Source organism: Lissotriton vulgaris, chromosome 4_1 (assembly GCF_964263255.1).
Source record: "Lissotriton vulgaris chromosome 4_1, aLisVul1.2, whole genome shotgun sequence".
NCBI classification, from domain to species: domain Eukaryota; kingdom Metazoa; phylum Chordata; class Amphibia; order Caudata; family Salamandridae; genus Lissotriton; species Lissotriton vulgaris.
Genome location: NC_141691.1, coordinates 2108283685 through 2108304953, shown reverse-complemented (window position 1 = coordinate 2108304953; position 21269 = coordinate 2108283685). Strand labels below are relative to the sequence as shown.

Genomic DNA, 21269 nt, shown 5'->3' with positions numbered 1-21269 from the left:
AGCAAATCCATGGTGGCAGAGGGGAGTTAGGGACTATCTGCAGAGCGCGCGCGGAGTCATTTGGGAAATTGGCAAAAAAATGACTAGGTCCCCATTTTTGTACTTTTGCTTTTTGGCTGTTTTGGGGGTCTTCTACTAGTTTTCTCCTGGGTTGACGGCTCTGGGGCCATTGCTGGGAAGCTCTAATACCGGATAAAAGTGGTTTGGACCAAATAGGAGGCGGAATTTGTTTTGTGTTTTTGCTGACTTGCTTGCCTTTCAGGTGCTCTTTGGGGGGGTTCCGGGTGTTTGTGGCTGAGTTTTGGGGTCTGGGAGCACTGCTGGGACACTCTAATCTTGATTGCATTTGCTTTTCAGGAAATCCCTGGTGGAAAACTGGAGTTATGGCCTAGCTGCACAGCGCGTTTGGATCGAAGGCCGAGAAATATTGTAAGTATGAGATTTTCCTTTTGGGCTGTTTGGGGGTGTTGTGCTTTTTGGTGGGTGGGTTGGCGGGTCTTGGGGCATTCCTGGGAAGTTCTAATACCGGATAGAAGTGGTTGGGACAAAATCCACGCTGAATTTTTTTTGGTATTTCTGACATTTTGCTCAATGTAGCTTTTTCGGGGGCCTGTTTGGGGGGCTTCCTGGTGTTTGTGGGTGGGTTTCGGGGTCTGGGAGCACTGCTGGCTATGGATACTTTAGTTTGCAAGAGGTTTGAAGCAAATCCATGGTGGCAGAGGGGAGTTAAGGCCTAGCTGCAGAGCGCGCGCGGAGTGATTTGGGAAATTGGCAAAAAAATGACTAAGTCCCCATTTTTGTACTTTTGCTTTTTGGCTGTTTGGGGGTCTTCTACTAGTTTTCTCCTGGGTTGTCGGCTCTGGGGCCATTGCTGGGAAGCTCTAATACCGGATAAAAGTGGTTTGGACCAAATCGGAGGCGGAATTTTTTTTGTCTTTTTGCTGACTTGCTTGCCTTTCAGGTGCTCTTTGGGGGGGTTCCGGGTGTTTGTGGCTGAGTTTTGGGGTCTGGGAGCACTGCTGGGACACTCTAATCTTGATTGCATTTGCTTTTCAGGAAATCCGTGGTGGAAAACTGGAGTTATGGCCTAGCTGCACAGCGCGTTTGGACCGAAGGCCGAGAAATATTGTAAGTATGAGATTTTCCTTTTGGGCTGTTTGGGGGGGTTGTGCTTTTTGGCGGGTGGGTTGGCGGGTCTTGGGGCATTCCTGGGAAGTTCTAATACCGGATAGAAGTGGTTGGGACAAAATCCACGCTGAATTTTTTTTGGGTATTTCTGACATTTTGCTCAATGTAGCGTTTTCGGGGGCCTGTTTGGGGGCTTCCTGGTGTTTGTGGGTGGGTTTCGGGGTCTGGGAGCACTGCTGGCTATGGATACTTTAGTTTGCAAGAGGTTTGAAGCAAATCCATGGTGGCAGAGGGGAGTTAGGGCCTAGCTGCAGAGCGCGCGCGGAGTGATTTGGGAAATTGGCAAAAAAATTACCAAGTCTCCATTTTTGTACTTTTGCTTTTTGGCTGTTTGGGGGTCTTCTACTAGTTTTCTCCTGGGTTGACAGATCTGGGGCCATTGCTGGGAAGCTCTAATACCGGATAAAAGTGGTTTGGACCAAATCAGAGGCGGAATTTTTTGTGTGTTTTTGCTGACTTGCTTGCCTTTCAGGTGCTCTTTGGGGGGGTTCCGGGTGTTTGTGGCTGAGTTTTGGGGTCTGGGAGCACTGCTGGGACACTCTAATATTGATTGCATTTGCTTCTCAGGAAATCTGTGGTGGAAAACTGGAGTTATGGCCTAGCTGCACAGCGCGTTTGGACCGAAGGCCGAGAAATATTGTAAGTATGAGATTTTCCTTTTGGGCTGTTTGGGGGGGTTGTGCTTTTTGGCGGGTGGGTTGGCGGGTCTTGGGGCATTCCTGGGAAGTTCTAATACCGGATAGAAGTGGTTGGGACAAAATCCACGCTGAATTTTTTTTTGCTATTTCTGACATTTTGCTCAATGTAGCGTTTTCGGGGGCCTGTTTGGGGGGCTTCCTGGTGTTTGTGGGTGGGTTTCGGGGTCTGGGAGCACTGCTGGCTATGTATACTTTAGTTTTCAAGAGGTTTGAAGCAAATCCATGGTGGCAGAGGGGAGTTAGGGCCTAGCTGCAGAGCGCGCGCGGAGTGATTTGGGAAATTTGCCAAAAAATGACTAAGTCCAAATTTTTGTACTTTTGGTTTTTGGCTGTTTGGGGGTCTTCTACTAGTTTTCTCCTGGGTTGACAGCTCTGGGGCCATTGCTGGGAAGCTCTAATACCGGATAAAAGTGGTTTGGACCAAATCAGAGGCGGAATTTTTTGTGTGTTTTTGCTGACTTGCTTGCCTTTCAGGTGCTCTTTGGGGGGGTTCCGGGTGTTTGTGGCTGAGTTTTGGGGTCTGGGAGCACTGCTGGGACACTCTAATCTTGATTGCATTTGCTTCTCAGGAAATCTGTGGTGGAAAACTGGAGTTATGGCCTAGCTGCACAGCGCGTTTGGACCGAAGGCCGAGAAATATTGTAAGTATGAGATTTTCCTTTTGGGCTGTTTGGGGGGGTTGTGCTTTTTGGCGGGTGGGTTGGCGGGTCTTGGGGCATTCCTGGGAAGTTCTAATACCGGATAGAAGTGGTTGGGACAAAATCCACGCTGAATTTTTTTTTGCTATTTCTGACATTTTGCTCAATGTAGCGTTTTCGGGGGCCTGTTTGGGGGGCTTCCTGGTGTTTGTGGGTGGGTTTCGGGGTCTGGGAGCACTGCTGGCTATGTATACTTTAGTTTTCAAGAGGTTTGAAGCAAATCCATGGTGGCAGAGGGGAGTTAGGGCCTAGCTGCAGAGCGCGCGCGGAGTGATTTGGGAAATTTGCCAAAAAATGACTAAGTCCAAATTTTTGTACTTTTGGTTTTTGGCTGTTTGGGGGTCTTCTACTAGTTTTCTCCTGGGTTGACGGCTCTGGGGCCATTGCTGGAAAGCTCTAATACCGGATAAAAGTGGTTTGGACCAAATCGGAGGCAGAAATTCTTTTGTGTTTTTGCTGACTTGCTTGCCTTTCAGGTGCTCTTTGGGGGGGTTCCGGGTGTTTGTGGCTGAGTTTTGGGGTCTGGGAGCACTGCTGGGACACTCTAATCTTGATTGCATTTGCTTTTCAGGAAATCCGTGGAGGAAAACGGGAGTTATGGCCTAGCTGCACAGCGCGTTTGGACCGAAGGCCGAGAAATATTGTAAGTATGAGATTTTCCTTTTTGGCTGTTTGGGGGTGTTGTGCTTTTTGGCGGGTGGGTTGGCGGGTCTTGAGGCATTCCTGGGAAGGTCTAATACCGGATAGAAGTGGTTGGGACAAAATCCACGCTGAATTTTTTTTTGCTATTTCTGACATTTTGCTCAATGTAGCGTTTTCGGGGGCCTGTTTGGGGGGCTTCCTGGTGTTTGTGGGTGGGTTTCGAGGTCTGGGAGCACTGCTGGCTATCGATACTTTAGTTTGCAAGAGGTTTGAAGCAAATCCATGGTGGCAGAGGGGAGTTAGGGCCTAGCTGCAGAGCGTGCGCGGAGTTATTTGGGAAATTGGCCAAAAAATGACTAAGTCCCCATTTTTGTACTTTAGCTTTTTGGCTGTTTGGGGTCTTCTACTAGTTTTCTCCTGGGTTGACGGCTCTGGGGCCATTGCTGGGAAGCTCTAATACCGGATAAAAGTGGTTTGGACCAAATCGGAGGCGGAAATTTGTTTGTGTTTTTGCTGACTTGCTCGCCTTTCAGGTGCTCTTTGGGGGGGTTCCGGGTGTCTGTGGCTGAGTTTTGGGGTCTGGGAGCACTGCTGGGACACTCTAATCTTGACTGCATTTGCTTTTCATCAAATCTGTGGTGGAAAACAGGAGTTATGGCCTAGCTGCACAGCGCGTTTGGACCGACGGCCGAGAAATATTGTAAGTATGAGATTTTCCTTTTTGGCTGTTTGGGGTGTTGTGCTTTTTGGTGGGTGGGTTGGCGGGTCTTGGGGCATTCCTGGGAAGGTCTAATACCGGATAGAAGTGGTTGGGACAAAATCCATAAGGAAAAGCCTTTTGGCACTTTTTGTAACTTAGGGTTTGTTAGGGTTAGCCCTAGCAGCAGGATTGCATGTGTTTCGGGGTGTTCTAGATTTTTGCAACTGAGTTCTGGGGTCTTAGAGCACTCGTGAGAATGTGTAATTTTGGTTGCAAGTCATTTGAAGAAAATCCATGGTGGGAAAGGGGGGATTTGGCATAGTTAAAGAAAGCCTATGCCACTATTCTTAACTTAGGGCTCGTTAGGGTTAGCAGTATTTCTATTGCATGTGTTTTGGGTGGGGGGGTTTTCGAGTCTTGGAGCGATGCTGGCTATGGATACTTTTGCTTGCTTGCAAGTGGTTTGAATACAATCTACGGTGGGTAAGGGGGTATTTGGGCCTACTTTTACTTTCGAAGTACGTTTTGTCACCAGTTTTCTGCTAGGCCTCGTTTTTTGAGATCTGATTGGGGGTCTTCTACATTTTTGCGACTGGCTTTAGTAAGGGTCTGGGTGGGAGCACTGCTGGGAAGGTCTAATTTTGTTCTAAAACACAGTTTACAGTACACCTAGCTTGAGGGGAAAGATCGCTAAATTAATTTGCCCATACTTATTTATCCTTCAAAAGGTGACTCAGACAGAGTACGCACTTTCAAAAATATTGTACTGTCTATTAGGAAAATCAAAGTGTGACTTTTTGCACTACACAGCGTACATACCTTATATTTATTTATCAGTGCTGTTTTTCGTTCAATAATTACAGGCCGGGTTTCAGTCTGTGCAATGGGGAAAAAAGGATGGAATCAGGCTTCACATTAGCGAGCCGCAATTCAGCATCCGCCAGGCAGGCAGTGGACAGGGTGTCTTCTGGTCACCAACATTGATGGACGAAGCGTCAGCTGGAATGGAGGAGTGCCGCTAATAAGAGGAATTGTTTGCTGCATGCAACTTACTTACCAAATTCAACAGGAGCACAACTACAACAACATACAGACAGATACAGTATCCATTCTTTTCTTCTATGAGTGTGACTGCATTTCTTGGATCTCTCTCTGCTTCTAAATTGATCCCTACAGCCATTCTATAGGTTTTACTTTGGCTATTTTTTAAACCTAATTTAATGTAGCCCTGTACTGTCGCATTCTTTCATTCACGGTTGTTGAAAGTACTACTTACTTTTCAGTAACAATGCATTCAGTAGTGCATGCACTTCCTTTATGTCACGTAAAAGATATATGGTTAGCTTTGTACCCAAAAATTTCTTTATGTTCAATTATTGTTTGTCCATGCTGTGCTTTTTTTTTTTCTCTCAACAAAACCTACCCAAAAAGAAACCCCCATTCCCAACCATTTTACAAACCCTAACCCTCTTCCCCCGGGCTGTGTGGTTTTGCTTGATGTGTGACTAAATGACATCAATAATTCCACACACTTGCTGGGGAGGATAAGGTCATAGCAACAGGCTGGTGAAGGAATCCGAGGATATATTCTAGACTTACTCAGCTTCAGTACTATTTCTTGTAGTAGTAGCCAATGTCAAAGAAATCCTACACAAGTACAAGTTATACTATCAATACTTTACCATTTGTTAGGCTACATTGTGGCACTGTTCTAGTCTAGTGTACTGTCACCTACTATATTCTCTATCGTACCGTTGTAATGCTACAGTAAAGACAAACCAGGTTTCATTTTCTTTTTTTCCATAGCCATGCAACTGCTACTGTGTCACACCACTAGTACCACCGCAATGAGGAGGAAATTTCATCCGCCCTGGATTGCCAACCTTAATCGCCATTTCCCGTGGAGCCAGCCCTGGGCCTAGCCCTACTTTCAAACACAAATTACAGGTAAGATAAGCGTTTGGTTGGAGGTAGTATAATGGTATTTTAGGAGAGACGAGAGATTGACGGTAGTACTACTAAAGTCCTAGGACTATTCAGGAAAACAAACTTACTGTTAAACCCCCACCCACCAGACTCAAAAGCAGTACAAAACAGGTATGGTCAGATAAAGTTTCAAAAAGTATATTTTTATAGCCCTAACAAAATAATCTCCCGCAAGACCCTCCCTAACCCCAACGATTGTCCTTCAAAAGTCCCCAAAAAACCCAACTCCCAATTCCCACCCCCCAAAAGTCTCTAAAAAAGGGGCAAGGGACACTACGGCAGGGTGCTGTTGACTTTAGCAGCCAGGGCATCATGCTCCTTGCGGAGGGTGGCATGTTCGAAGCGGAGGCCCTCCACCAAGTTCTTATAGCTTAGGACCTCCTGCTCTAGGTAGGACACTCTGAGGCATAAGCGGCGCTGGCGTGCCTTGCAAATCCTGTGGGGGGCAGCTGCTGTCTTTGCTGCTCGGCGGTGGCCTTTGGCTTTGGTAGCCCGGCTCCGTACCGCTGGAGCACTGCGCTGGCTGGCAGCCCGTGGGGGCACGGAGGAGGATGCAGCTGTCCCAGTGGATGTTGTTGTAGTACCAGACTGCGTCTCCTCCTCCTCCAGGGCCACCAGCCACCGATATTCAGCGACAGTGGCATCCAGCCTCTGTTGCCGGGCCATTTGAGCCAGCTCCCTCCTCCTTGATGGTCTCTTGGATTTGGAAGGAGCAACTATATGAAGAAAGAAAGACATAGTCTGTAACCAATGCTCCTTAAGATTAACACAAAATGATTGAGCAGAAAGTTGTGTCACAGTACAAGTAGCAAATTGAAAGCACAGTACATAACTATTGAGGACAGTATCTATGTAACCTCCGACTTCTTCATCCTTGCTCTAACATTAGTGGGAGTTTAAGGAACAAATTCTACGAGCACTATGGACTTCCATTACAGTCGACTATGACAGTACACCAGTCTTATTCTTCTTCTTCTCTCTTGTTTAGGAAAATTGGTACGTTATGTTATGCAAGCCGGCATAATGCCAGCGCAGTGAACTTGCACCCGAGAAAAACAGACGCACACCATGATGAGTGAGACAGACTTGCGTTACTGTACCGGTCCAGTACATGCAGGTGGTGAAGCTCTTACTTTTCTATTACGGGTGGCACTGAGAATACTCTGTTAAAAGGGCTACTGCTTAATTAATTTAGCTTTCACCCTATAGTGCAAATGAGTATTAGAAAAGGAAAATGAAGAACCTAAATAATCTGATTATCTATCACTTCACATGGGATGTATTTGATGACATATGGGATGACTTTAGGTGCTTTGCTTATTATTGAGTGAACAGTGATACACCCACACATGAATGACGTACTACTACTAAACTAAAGTTATTAAGAGAGGTAGGGAGTGTCCACCGTAATAACCGGATATATGCTGTGCTTGCAGTTGCAATACAAACTACTGCTACTATTCATGGTAGTATTTGGACAAAATGACAACTTCTTTTCCTTGCCTTTCCTACACTGGAACGGACGTGCGGGTGCGGTGTTACATGCTCTTCAAAGTAACACTTAGTTCATCCAGTGACCGTCTACTCTCTCTAGATACACATATGCTATCTAAGAGTCAGATAGTACCATGAATGATCCAGGCATCCATCCATTCAAAGTATATGCACATATACAGTTTCTGTTTCACCCACCCAGGCTGTTCTCCTTCCACCCATCCTTGCTTCATCATTCACCCAGCCATGCACCATACCATATTCTTTCCTTCCCAGCCACCTTGGGGACCAAGCAAACACATATCATTCTTCTTTGCCAGTCATCATTACATTTCTCGTCCTTCCACACTTACTTACACCCTTCTTTCGCTTTTCGTTCATCCCATCCATCAAGTTCATCTCAGATCAGATTGGGATTCTTCTCGCCAAAAACTTCACAGCTAAGTCGAAAGTACATTTAGAGGAGGCTACTACCTGGTTGATTTATAATACACCCGTGCAGAAAGCACACTCTGCAGTCTTCAATCTCAATAAGTAAGGAATATATAGCTTACCTCTGCCCGCCACCACCGTGTGAACCCTCACAGGATTGTCCGGCACTTCAACCGCCTCCTCCCCAGAGTTGTCCTCGTCCAATGCCGCCACCACCTCCGCGCTGGCCCCGCCTCCAGATGTTCCACCTACAAAGTACATTTAATAATGTTAGAATACACCACTCACTACTATATAATATTTGGTCTAGAGGAAGAAAGAAATGTGAAAAAAACAGTATACAATTTAATAATTTGTGACTGTCTACTCTAAAGTAAAAATGTCCCTTTTTCCAGGGAAGGCTGTTGTCTTGCTGCACTTTTTGGCACAACTGATGAATGCTTGCTTTTTATTTATAACACGCACCACTTTTTCTCCTAACAGACAGAAGCTTGACTTCTAAGAACACGAGCAGGATCAAGTTCAAACCAGGTGAGAGCTCGGCTCGACCACAAGAAATGTGTCCAATTAATCGTCAGCACTAAGCACTTTTCCATTTTCAGTTAAACGTTTACTTTTATGACAAACTTGATTTTAATAAATGTGTTTACTTTTAATAAAGCTTTTAAACTTAAATAGACTCTGTGGTTTTTGGTCCTCCAGACTAGAGTGGATGAGCTAAAGGTTTTTCAATTTTTGCAAGCATGAGTCCGTGCCTCTGACATCATTCGGGATCAATCATCGGTGACTTTGGGAGCTAAATGACTCTGCCACACTATCTAGTCAGTAAGGAGATTGGGGGTTCAACTACAAAGTCTGTTATCACTGAGGTATGTGGAAAGTCTAACAGCACCTATTATAATTGATAAGCTAAGCAATGCATTATTTAGTGTCCATAGTTCTGTTTGTGCAGATTTGTCCCTGCAACAGTAGTAGAATGGATTGTCCTCCTATCCAAACCAAAAGTAAAGTAGTATCTTATTCTTTCTTGGTGGTCATTCACCTTTTTATTGTTGGCAATTGTCAAAGCATAAACATTTAGAAGACTTGAAAAGACATTATGGACAATCCCAGAGGACTGCACTCAGTGCATAGAGCTATTGCTGACTAGAATGGGAGTCCAATGGAATTGCCAAATGTGCAATCTTAGTTAGCTACACAGACAGACTAATAAGAATAATCTAGTAATACCACACGGAGTCATAGTCGAGGCAGGATAAGAATTTAGATCCAGTCTACAAGAAGATCAAAGACGATTTAGAAAAAATCGAATGAGGAACGCTAGGAAAAAATAAGTACTCTATATTAAAATTAAAACTTACTGGGGCCAGCAAAGGAGCCCTCGCCTGCCCGATCCTGGCCTGCATCCTGAACAGCACCCTCCTCCTCCTCCTCCTCCTCCTGTGTCCTCCTCTTGCCCCTGGGGGAAGCTGATGTACAACATGAAAGAAAGAAAAACAGAAAACATGGATGATATTTGTCAACCAAATCAAACATTTCAAAAGAACTAACAAAATATTTTGGCGAAATAGCAAATAGACAACTATTCCACGGGATATATTATTGACCAATCTCATGTGGGCTACTACGTTATTAGTATTGCTTGATTTGCGGACCGTCGAATTGGAAACTTCTTATGTAACTCACTAAACAAAGTACTAAAAAGGTTTGCCTAGGATTGGCAGGCAGCAGTCCGCAGCACGCGAAGTGACAGCCAAAGTCCATCGTGATTGCAGATCAGCGACAACACTAAAGTTTCCTACTACATTAACCAGTCATTAAAATACTCAAACTATCAATCCACCACCACAATTTCTTCTTATCGCCATGTGTACAAAGGAAGGACTGGACTTGAGTCTGTAGGGGCTGATTTAGAAGCCCCTTGCGGCTCTTTTGCTTCATTGTTGCGTGACTTTTGTGACGCAGCGGCAGCACAAAAGAGGCGCAATGGTGCGGCGTATATTAACAACGTGACGCATATGGGAGATGCATCACGTTGTAAAGCTCTGCGCCATCAGGGGGCGTTCCGGCGCAAGGGAGGGCGTTCCTGTGCAGGAACGCATCCTAAAAGTGGCTGAGGGAAATCTACAAGATTTCAATCACTCACTTTAACGACAATGATGCGTGACTCAAACCCTGCGCCTGCTTGAAGCAGACGTACGGCTTGACGCAGCATTGGGGAGATAGGGCACCCCAGAGCATTGATGGAGCTGCGCCATCGTTGCGACGCAACTCCAGCAATGTGCCGCCTTTACGGCACAGATGCGTAATGCTTTGGGCCCATGGTGCGCCGCATTGTAAATACGGCGCACCATGGGTGATGGTGGCGTGGCGCACAATTACTGGCGCATCCCTGCTACTTTGCAGGGATGCGCCGGTAATTAAAAATCTGAACCTTAGTGTGTAGCATTACGCAGTTCTTTAAACTACACTCATACATAATTTCACAGGCCAATGAAATGAACACAAAATCGAAAACAAATAAGCATAGTAGCAACACTACTGAGAAGGAGAGCAGTGCACCTGAAATGCACAGAAGATTTTGAAATATAATTTACCTACAATGTAATGAGCAGCATTATTGCTCTTGGTAAAAAACAAACATTTGCAATATAATAACACAGCAGGAGAAAACAGAGTAGTAAATAAATAGCTACTACTACTCACCAAGCCCGGGGATCCCAAGGCCAAGCCGGTCGAGCAGATCTCGTTCACGGTTCAGGACATCCGTCCAGCGGTGGGTGGCCTGGTTGTAGGTGCGCCGGACCCGAGAGTGGTGGTACATGGCCCGGCACACCTTCTCCCACCGCTTCCGGCGCTCCCGGATCCCGTACCCGACACTGATCCTGCCGCCTGCCATGATGGTCCTGGGGAGGCGGCGCTGAACATAAAAAATGAGTGCGGCCACCTCCTCCGGGCTAAAGATCTCCCGGGGTACGACCTGCTCCCCCCTCAAACGCCCGCACGGGAGCCGGACACGGGGTGCGGGACCCTTCCCCTTCTCTGGATGCTTCCCGGCTCCCTTCATCATGGTCTGGGCGGAAAGGAATAAAGAAAATAGAATAGGGAAGAGAAGAAAAGAAAAGAGTTTAAAAAAGTAGTTTAAAATTAACCAAAAGTAGCAGTAAACACAAAAATATAGGGCTAGAAAAATAGAGGGATAGATAATAAGTAAAATAGATTAAAAAAAACTTCAAACAAGCAAAGGATGGCAGAGATTTAGAGAGTATACAAAAAGCATGCCCAGAACCATAGCAATGAATGAGAAACAAGATGGCCGCGCCCGTTCACGACCGGGAGGGGAAGTTCGCGCGAGATTTTCCTCGCGAACACTCGCGAAATTGTACTGGCGAGCCGCACACTTTGCGAGATTACACTTCGCGCCCGGAAATGGAAATACGTCATGCAAACAAGATGGCCGCGCCCTTGAACGACCGCGAGGGTAACTTCGTGCCTTGCGCTACAAGCGGCTCGCGAAAACGCACAAAACCTTGCGAACTAACACGCCGCAAAAAAACAAATCGCATATTCGCACGAATTCGCGGCTTCCGAATCCGATCTCGCGCGTGTTCGCGCCCCGCGAATCCCGCGAAATTGCAGAAAAACGAGTTTCGCAAAACTGAAAGCACTCGGCAGGTGCAAGAGTTCAAACTCATCATTAGTAACCATTCCCTGTAGTGCTTCCTGACTGGGGCCCCTCCAGAGTTCAGTTGCTAGTTGCAACAATTGTATGACCCTGCTCTGACCCTCACAGCAGGCTCATAGAATAGCTACAAGTAGGCCACAAAGGTCCTGGAAAAAAAAATTGCACTGCAACAGAAAGCAAATTACTGATAAGGAAGCAGGTGCCAGACCTGGAATTTTAAAACAGTGACACATTAATAAACTAACCCCAAATTAATTCATGTCAGTTGAAGCAGAGCAGGTGTGCTTGCTTTTCCCCCCCATAATCTACAGTGATGATGAACCAGAGGGTAGCATTGATGTAACAGAGGGTGGCATGGGTGAAACAGAGGGTGGCAGTGGTGAAACAGAGGGTGCTGGGAACCTGTGAAGATGAACCAGACGTAGAAACAACATAGTCGCGACCGTTGCGAGCCGACAAGTAAGTTTGCGATTGCGAACTGGTACCAAACCCTCGCGAACTGGCAGAAACCCTTGCGAACACAAAAAAAAAAATCCGCAAATTCGCGAGAATTCGCGGATTTTGCGGATTGCGAGTTCGCAAATTCGCAAAATTCGCGAACGCCAGATTCGCAAAATTCGCCCATGCTTAGCCAAAACCAACCTCAATAAAGGCATGAAGGCTGTCACTGAAGGGATGAGGAACAGCCGACTGAAGCTGAACTCGGACAAGATGGAGGTCCTCATCCTCGGCTCCACCCCTTCAGCCTGGGACGACTCCTGGTGGCCGACAACACTAGGAACTGCCTCAACACCCACTGACCACGCACGCAACCTAGGGGTCATCCTTGACTCCACCCTCTCCATGACTAAACAGGTCAACGTTGTCTCCTCATCTTGCTTCAACACCCTCCGAATGCTCTGCAGGATCTTCAAGTGGATCCCCACCAAAACTAGAAGAACAGTCACCCAGGCCCTCGTCACCAGCAGGCTGGATTACGGAAACACCCTCTACGCAGGAACGTCCGCCAGCTCCTGAGATTACTGCAGCGCGTCCAGAACACCTCGGCATGTCTGATCCTCAACAACCTCCACCACAGCCACATCACACCCCACCTGAGAGACCTGCACTGGCTCCCCGTCAACAAAAGGATAACCTTCAAGCTCCTCATCCACGCACACAAAACTCTTCACAACACCGGCCCAGCATACCTCAACAGACGACTCAGCTTCTACACCCCCACTCGCCAGCTCCGCCGGCCTCGCCATCGCCTAGTCCCCACATTTGAAGAACGACTGCCGGTGGCAGATCCTTCTCCCACCTCGCTGCCAAGACCTGGAACACCCTCCCCAACAACCTACGGCAGACCCAAGGCCTAAGACCTACTGGCCGTCAGAAGACTCCTCAAGACCTGGCTCTTCGATCAGTAGCAGCACCCCCCCCAGCGCCGTGAGACCCTCACGGGTATGTAGTGTGCTTTATAAGTGTCCTGATTGATTGAATAATTGATTGAGTTATTGATTGATTTATGTGTTAACATTGCACAATTACACCGCAGAGAAATACAGGAAAGTGCACCAGATCAAGGGAAAGAGCTATGGAAGAAGAGGGGAATACAACAAGATCCCTCAGTTCATATCTATAAACAAACAATGACAGGTAAACCTGTCATGCCCCAGGCCTTATTACAATTATCTCTAGATCAGTTATACTGCCCCACACATATCTACCACCAAGCAAACTGACTGGTTTGTCCCCAATGCCCATGGATGAATACAATTATTTGTGATCAAATGTCTCATTTGTCAACAATATTCACCAAACCCCCCAATGAAAACAGTTGCTGCCACAATCCCAAAACCAAAAGGCCCCTTTAGAGAACGCCACATTGACTTTGTTGACATGATTTACAGATGTCAAAAGTAATGATACCTCATTGTGGTGGTCTGTCCATTTTCACAATGGATCAAAGCTCGACCATGTGTCCACTGTGATGCCAAAGCAGCAGCCAATTTCCAACTACAAGATGTCATTTTGTGCTAGTGCTTGCCAGACTCGCTGCAGTCTGACAATGGCAACCATTTCTGCAATGCAATTTTTTCCTTTCCATTGAACATGCTAGGGATTAAACACAAATTAACACTAGCATACCACCCAAAAAGCAATGGCATCCATGAATGCCTTAACAGCCTCCTAAAAAATAAAATGAGCAAAATAAGTGCTACAATTGGAAAGAAATGGCTCTATTGCCTACAATTGCCTGGTTTTCACTCAGAAATTATCCAAGTTCTGATCACCATCTAACGCCCCATCAGCTTGTCACCGGTCGATCAATAGGTATATCAGTTCCATCCACCAGACCTAAAACTGAAATTGTGAAAGCTGAAATATCTATGTGAATTAACACACGCTATTAGGTTCCTTTCTACCCAGATATTCAAGTGGAAGGAGAAGTGTACCATCGAACCTGAGCTCCCACCTATCCGTCCAAGAACACAGATCTTAGTCCGGAAGGCCATCCAATGCTGGGGAGATCCAAATTGTGAAGGATCTTTTAAAGTCACAGACTCCTCATCCACAGCTGTTTGCATCGCCGAAAGGAAGGAATGGATCCACTGACGTCACGTCAGGTTCGACCCTGCACCCCCTCAGCACTGAACAATGAACTAGAGGAGGGTAAATTGTTCCCATTGAGTACCTGAAAAGAAGATGGTGATCATTTGGTGTTCTACGGATTCATCCGTCACCGCAACAGCTGCACCACAGACTTGTTTTATGTAAAGTTATGTACTTGTATTTTATTGTTCTATATTATTGTCGGAGTGGCACTAGCGATGTTTAACTGGTATGCTGTTTGTTTCTCATTGTGTTGATAAAAATGCTTATAAACCTTGATGAGTATTGAAGCTGCCAATGTCACTATGCTGCCCATATTACCCCCCCCCTCTACCAGCTAGGACATGTACTGAAAGTGCCAATGTAGTAATGCAACATGTTCAAATTCCTCTGTCAGCAACATCAGCACCCAAAATTCCGATGCACACCCCGCTTCCTTATCTCCTTCCCCAGTGAAAATAATACTGAATGGGATGCTACCATTCATATCAGACTACGTACCTCACTGTTGTCTCATCATTGTAGGGATGCCCCAGTAGATAGACAGCCTGCTGCCCATGACTCTCTTCACAACAACATGTGGTATAGTGAGATGGCACAAAAGGGAGACAGAAGACTAATGGATCTTGTTATGTGTGCTCATACATTTCCCATGCAGTAGGCACAGAAATACTGATTTTCCCTAGGGAAATACCACCACATTCTGCCAAGTGCCTTCTACACCTGTTCCTTTGTTGCATACAACGACAAGTACAAATAATAAGAGCTGACATTTTCCATCTTTACTTAAATGCCACGACATGGAACCCTACCCCCATAACATACCGGGTTCTCTCCAAAACAGCTGAGATTGTGGAGCTACTTGATAGACTGCATAATATTAGATATCTAGGCATAGGGGTTCTGGCACCTATCACTAGGAAGCTTGGATTTATAACAATGTCCTCACCTCCAACAGCATGCAACCACCTAACACCCTATGACAACATAACCCCATGCCAAAATAGGACTGTATTATGCACAGATTTATGTCCATGACAAATGGAGTGATCCTGCATACGTGGTGTGCAGGGTAGTCAAGTCAAGTCAAGTCAAAGAATTTATATAGCGCACTACATACCCATAGGGTCTCAAGGCGCTTAGGGAGGGGAGGAGGATTACTTGTCAAATATCCATGTTTTAAGTTGCTTTCTGAATGCTAGGTGGTTCTGGGTAAGGCGAAGGTAAGTGGGGAGTGAGTTCCATGTTTTAGCTGCCAGGTATGAGAAGGATCTGCCTCCCATGGTGGTCTTGTTGATGCGAGGTACAGTGGCGAGGGCTTGGTTGGAAGAACGTAGTTGGCGGGAGGGGGTGTAGAAGGACAGTCGTGAGTTGAGGCATTCTGGTCCGATGTCGTAGAGTGATTTGTGTGCGTGGGTTAGCAGTCGGAAAGTGATCCTCTTATTGACGGGTAGCCAGTGGAGGTCTTTCAGGTGACCAGAGATGTGTTCGTTACGTGGGATGTCTAATATGATCCTGGCTGAGGCGTTTTGGATTCGTTGGAGTTTCTTCTGGAGTTTAGCGGTAGTACCTGCGTAGAGGGTGTTTCCGTAGTCCAGTCGGCTCGTGACCAGAGCATGGGTGACTGTTTTTCTGGTTTCGGTGGGGATCCAGCAAAATGTTTTTTTGAGCATGCGAAGAATGTTGAAGCAGGATGAGGATACGGCGCTGACTTGTCTGTTCATTGAGAGTGAAGAATCCAGGATAACGCCTAGGTTCCGTGCGTGGTCTGTCGGGATGGGTGCTTTTCCAAGGGCTTCCGGCCACCAAGAGTCATCCCATGCAGAGGGGGATGTACCTAAGATGAGGACTTCTGTTTTATCTGAGTTCAGTTTCAGACAGCTGTGTTTCATCCATTCGGCAACTTCTTTCACTCCTTCGTGTAGGTTAGTTTTGGCGGTGCTGGGGTCATTGGTGAGAGAAAGGATCAGTTGAGTGTCATCCGCGTAGGAGATGATGTTGAGATTGTGTTGGCGAGCGATGGCCGCAAGGGGGCTCATGTATACGTTGAAGAGGGTGGGACTGAGTGAGGATCCTTGTGGTACGCCACAGATGACTTCAGTGGCCTCGGACTTGAATGGTGGAAGGCGGACTCTCTGGGTACTTCCGGTGAGGAACGAGGTGATCCATTCAAGTGCTTTTCCTTGTATTCCGATGTTTCTGAGGCGTTGTAAAAGGGTGCTGTGGCAGACTGTGTCGAAGGCTGCAGAGAGGTCGAGGAGGATGAGGGCGACTGTGTCTCCATTGTCCAGTAGAGTTCGAATGTCGTCTGTTGCTGCGATGGTAGCATCATTTGTACCACCCTGGATAGGCTCCAATTATAAAGACAGGGACTGGCTGGAAAGTTGAGAATGAGTTCAAGCAAAAATGTCAGAAATGTACACCTGGGGTGGGGAGACAAAGTTTAAACCATAAAAAGCTTCTAAACTAAAATCCCCTCTTCTTTGTTTCCTAGGAAATGGCACTGTGCCTGTGGGGCTCAACTAGGGATGCAACAGCTTCATTTTTAACTTGGACATGCAATATGGCACCTCCAGCCTAAAGGACTACTGGGCTTGTTGTAAACGTCTCTATGTCCAACTGCCTCCTCAAATGAATGGACAGTGTACCTTGGTGACAATGATTGAAGTTCACTTGGTCATTCCAGCAACCAATATTTCCCATAACCATGCTCATCCCATAACGGGCTCTGTGACCTTGCTCCACCTACATTGACGATTTTCTGAGCACTTTGCCAACACACCCGTTGATGATATACACCTGGAGTTCTGGCTCTTCAACAATGCCAAAGTCTTCTTTGGAAAGCCTCATCCCTATGCTCCAGATCAAAGCAAATACACGTTGGCTCAAGTTGACCCGCTACAAAGTCAAGCAGGACCTCAACAGTACTAGGGATGGGCTGAACGCAATCAAGGAAGAACTACGCCCCCTGAGGCGTATGGTTCTGCAACACCCGAACATCCTGGAAAGGATACCAGCAATGGAAGGTGGAGTATATCACAAGATTGGCAGCTCTTGCTGAACACTCGTACCTGAAAATGATGTGGGTAATGGGTCCATCACAAAGGCCATTGAGTACATTGAGAGCAACATAGGGAAGAAAATGGCTGCAGAAGGAGGTGCCAGGGCAGACATAGCCCCCGACTGGTTTGATTGAAGCCGGATGCCTACTTGGCTGTCTTCCCTCCTAAAAATTCTATTGCTGGTTTTTGCTGTGCCGTTGCTCCTTTGTTGTTCCCTACAGATACTCTGTCATTGTGTAAAAAATGCTGGTAATAACTAAAGAGGTCATTACGATGCCAGGTGGACTTCAGTCCGCCCACCACCGTAGTGGAGACTGGGACCGCCCACCAGCAACGTGGTGGTCCCGCACATCAGATTATGATGGGACCACCATCATGGCGGTCACATCGTGCATGGTTTAAATTGTGCTGAAGCACTGACTGCAATGCTATACATGCAGGTTGTGCTTTTCATTGCACTACATGGCAGGTACCACGTAGTGCCTGCCACATAGTGCAGTGAAATAAGAGGTGTACCCCCACAGTGCATGACCCCACAACACAAGGGGGCCCACGATGGGCCCGAAATGCATTCTCCACCAGCCTTTCAATGGAGGTTTACCCGCCACGGAAAGACTGGCTGCTAGGCACCACCACCATTTACACATGTTGACTGCTTCTCCATGCTGTGTCCGAATGGTGTCGGGCAGTCTTTACGACCCCCACAGTACTGGAACGATTCCCCCCATCATCATAATATGGCAAGGGGAAAATTGCTGCCCGAATGCAGAGGGCCCACCACCGCATGGCCGGCGGTGGTGGGCCCTCCACCATCGTAATCAGACTCTTAGTGGGTATGAATTATGCAGGAACAAGAACATTCAAACAACCTATACACAGGCAGAAGGGTAGACCTGGGAACGGGGATAGCTTGGCACTATTATAAGTGGTAGAACTCACAACGCCAGGACTACGCTCACCTCAGCGTGTTACAGTTCCCCAGGGCCAGGTCACTAGCCCCAAACTTCCCCCTGGCATATACCAACTGAGAGAGGATCCAAAGGTGGATGTACCATCACCGACCGTGACACCCAGATAATATTTTCTACCTTTGAAACATGAAATGTCCCTGCCAGTCCATAGGTAACAAACTGCTACATTGCCTAGAGTGCCCTAAGCATTCACTGAAATGGTAAGCCTCATGCCTATCTGAAAAATATTACAGCTTCTGTGAAGGCCACTAACCTCAGTTCACTGATATTCTCAGAAACAAGTCACCAGGCCCCCACCCGCCTCTAGTGTCCTCTGTGTGCACATCTTTCAGAATATCACAATGATGTAGCAACAACAGGATGCATCTGTCATTTAGAAGAACAGGATGGGGCAAAAAAAGGGTGGGGCCGAACTGTAACTTTCCATAGCTTCTCACCTGATGGTCTTTGCTTACCATGGAAACTAAGATGCCCACTTTCCTTAAAGTGACAATGACCTTTTCTATGTGCTATGTACATATAAGGAGATTCCAACTTGAAGCTTCTGAGTAGAGACACAAGTTGTTTTTGATTACATTTTCAATTTTTGGCATGATCTGCGGTCAGGCCCCTACCAGAGCGAGATCTAAAAATAGAAGATCTTGCATTCAACTGTTCCTCATTAAAAGGTATAAAAGGTCACCTATCAGTTCATTCATTAACCACCTTCTGCAGTGTGTTTATCACGCCATTGGTGCTCCCGGTTAACCATTTTATTTAGCATTTCCAATTAAGGTTGTAATGCTTCATTGTACTCTGATTTTTATTCTCTCCCTCTTTCTCTCTCAATTTGTCTCTCTCTCCCTCTTTTACTTTGGATTGCTGTGATTTTAAAACTTACTATATTGCATGTTTTTGCTCATGATCTGTGATGTGTCTTTTACACTTGTTATTTGCTAGACTTCATGGTGTTACTTTTGACTAATGATGTGTCTCGACATTCATTGTTTAAACTGTTTCTTGAATAAATGATGCTACTCCTGACTTAGTTCCTGCCTCTCACACGTGTGTCTTGTCATTTTAGATAGCACATTTCAGCAGTAAATTATGTGGTGAAAACCCCTCTTCAAAAGGGAGAGAATTCAGTATCAGGACTCCAAAAGAGACTGATCTGGAAATATAGTAAGTACAGTGAGGTTTGGAGATAGAGTGGATATGGATGGCCTGGAATCTAAGATGGCAATTAGATATAACTTTTTTCTTCAGCTGTCCTGTTATGAAATTGTTGTGACATACATGAATGCAGTACTTGTTTCTAGTTGGTGAGTTGTGTAGGTGTTCTACAAGCCTCAGTTAAATATAGTGGTGTGGATGAACAAAAAAGAAAGGATACTAGAACGTTTGTCTTGGAGTCCAAATGGTCATCCTTCACACCTGAGGACATTTGTTCAATTTCATGGATTCAGAAGTATTGGAAATATATAGAATAATGATCACCCTAGCACTCACCTCATTGAAGGCCTTTGTTATACGTTCAGAATTTTCTTTGTAGCAAAGATCGAAGTGGGCATTAGGAGAGTAAAATGCCAGACAACCATTTGCTGTGAGGACACGATCCACTTCTCTCATGAATTCCTCCATGTTAAACCAGTGAGCCGCAACTGAAGCAGTGACCAGGTCCACAGAGGTATCTTTAAATGGCATCTTCTCTGCAGGGGCAATCCTAGAAAGATAAACAATTGTCAGTTTTAAATATGAAACCAGGATCTGAAATATTATTGTTTGGACTTTCGAAGGCCTAGCACGAAGACATACATTACGGCTCATATTTCTTCAACTGTTGTGGTTTACGTGCACATATCCACCTAAAAGAAATACCTCTTACTATCAAAAAAAAACCCTCTTAGTAAATCACCTGATTACATCCATGCAATCGAGGGCATATTAATGGAATCAGTATTAATCATAAAATCTAATACTAGTAACAGTTGGGGAGTTTATCCCTCAGCATAGCTGATAAAATGTGTGCTACATATATCTGGCAAATCAAGTGAAACAGCAGGTGTCAGTAGTGTTATGATAATGACATTCCATAGCCCCATACTCCCACTGAACCTGAAAGAAGGTCCAATCAATTATAGGTAATGGACAAGGGTGGTTTACCTTAGATATTAAGATAGGGTTTATAGGGCTGCTGATTTTTGCAGCTAGAAAGGACAATGTAAGCATGTAGCGACAGCTGTTTCGCAGCCATAAATAATAGTATCCACAAAATATTGAAAAAAGTAATTGTGCAAAAATGATCTACTGAATCATACAATTATATAAAATATCACGTTCTAACCAAAGTGATGGAACACATTCGTGTAGGAGCTCCTCTGGTACAACCTTTGTAGATTAAAAAACAGGATTTACCTACGGTGAACATAGAAATGGCTATTGCTGCTGAGATAGAACAACTCATCCTGGAGCTTGACTAGAGTGACAGTCAACTTATTGGCTTTATGTATTAGTATAAAATTAGATTTTTCTAAAGCAATCAAGAAAAGTGGAAAGTATTTAGATTGCTCTATACAGTGATATGTGTACCTTTTATGAAACTGTAAATCTCATATACTCTCTTTTTGTAGAAGATATGGCGTCAAGGGGGCCTTATCAGGTTGGGTCCAGAAGTAAAGAATGCAAACTGGATGACATTAAATTCAAAAATAAACGGAAACGGTGTGAAGTAAGATTATATTACCATCCTAACTATCTCCACCCCCACAGTGCGTGCCTTGTAGCCACAATGTGAGCACAAAAAACTGAGGGTCACCAACCCCACAGTGCCAGGCCTTCAGTCATGCATGGAATGGAATTGGATACAAGGCCTGGCCTGTTGCAAGGCCATTTAACTTTCACCTGCAGGCAGCCAACCCCCTTTGTTGGCCAGCCCTCCAAGGTCTTGTAACACTAATGGACACCCAACTTCTATTTATTTTGGCCCCACTATAATCATACAATAATTGTCAGGCAATGTGGCTGTATTCACACATACTTTCCTGGGGAGGGGCTGTGCTGAGTACAGCGAGCTAGAGGTGACTCAAAATTCTTTTTTTGCAATTTGACCCCAGTGGCGATCCTTCTTGGACCCCCTCAC

At 45.8% G+C, this 21269-nt stretch overlaps 1 pseudogene; it reads right to left on the bottom strand.

The window, feature by feature from the left end:
• LOC147725137 (putative methyltransferase DDB_G0268948) overlaps nucleotides 1–21269 on the bottom strand; it is a 513848-nt pseudogene that overhangs the window by 195093 nt on the left and 297486 nt on the right.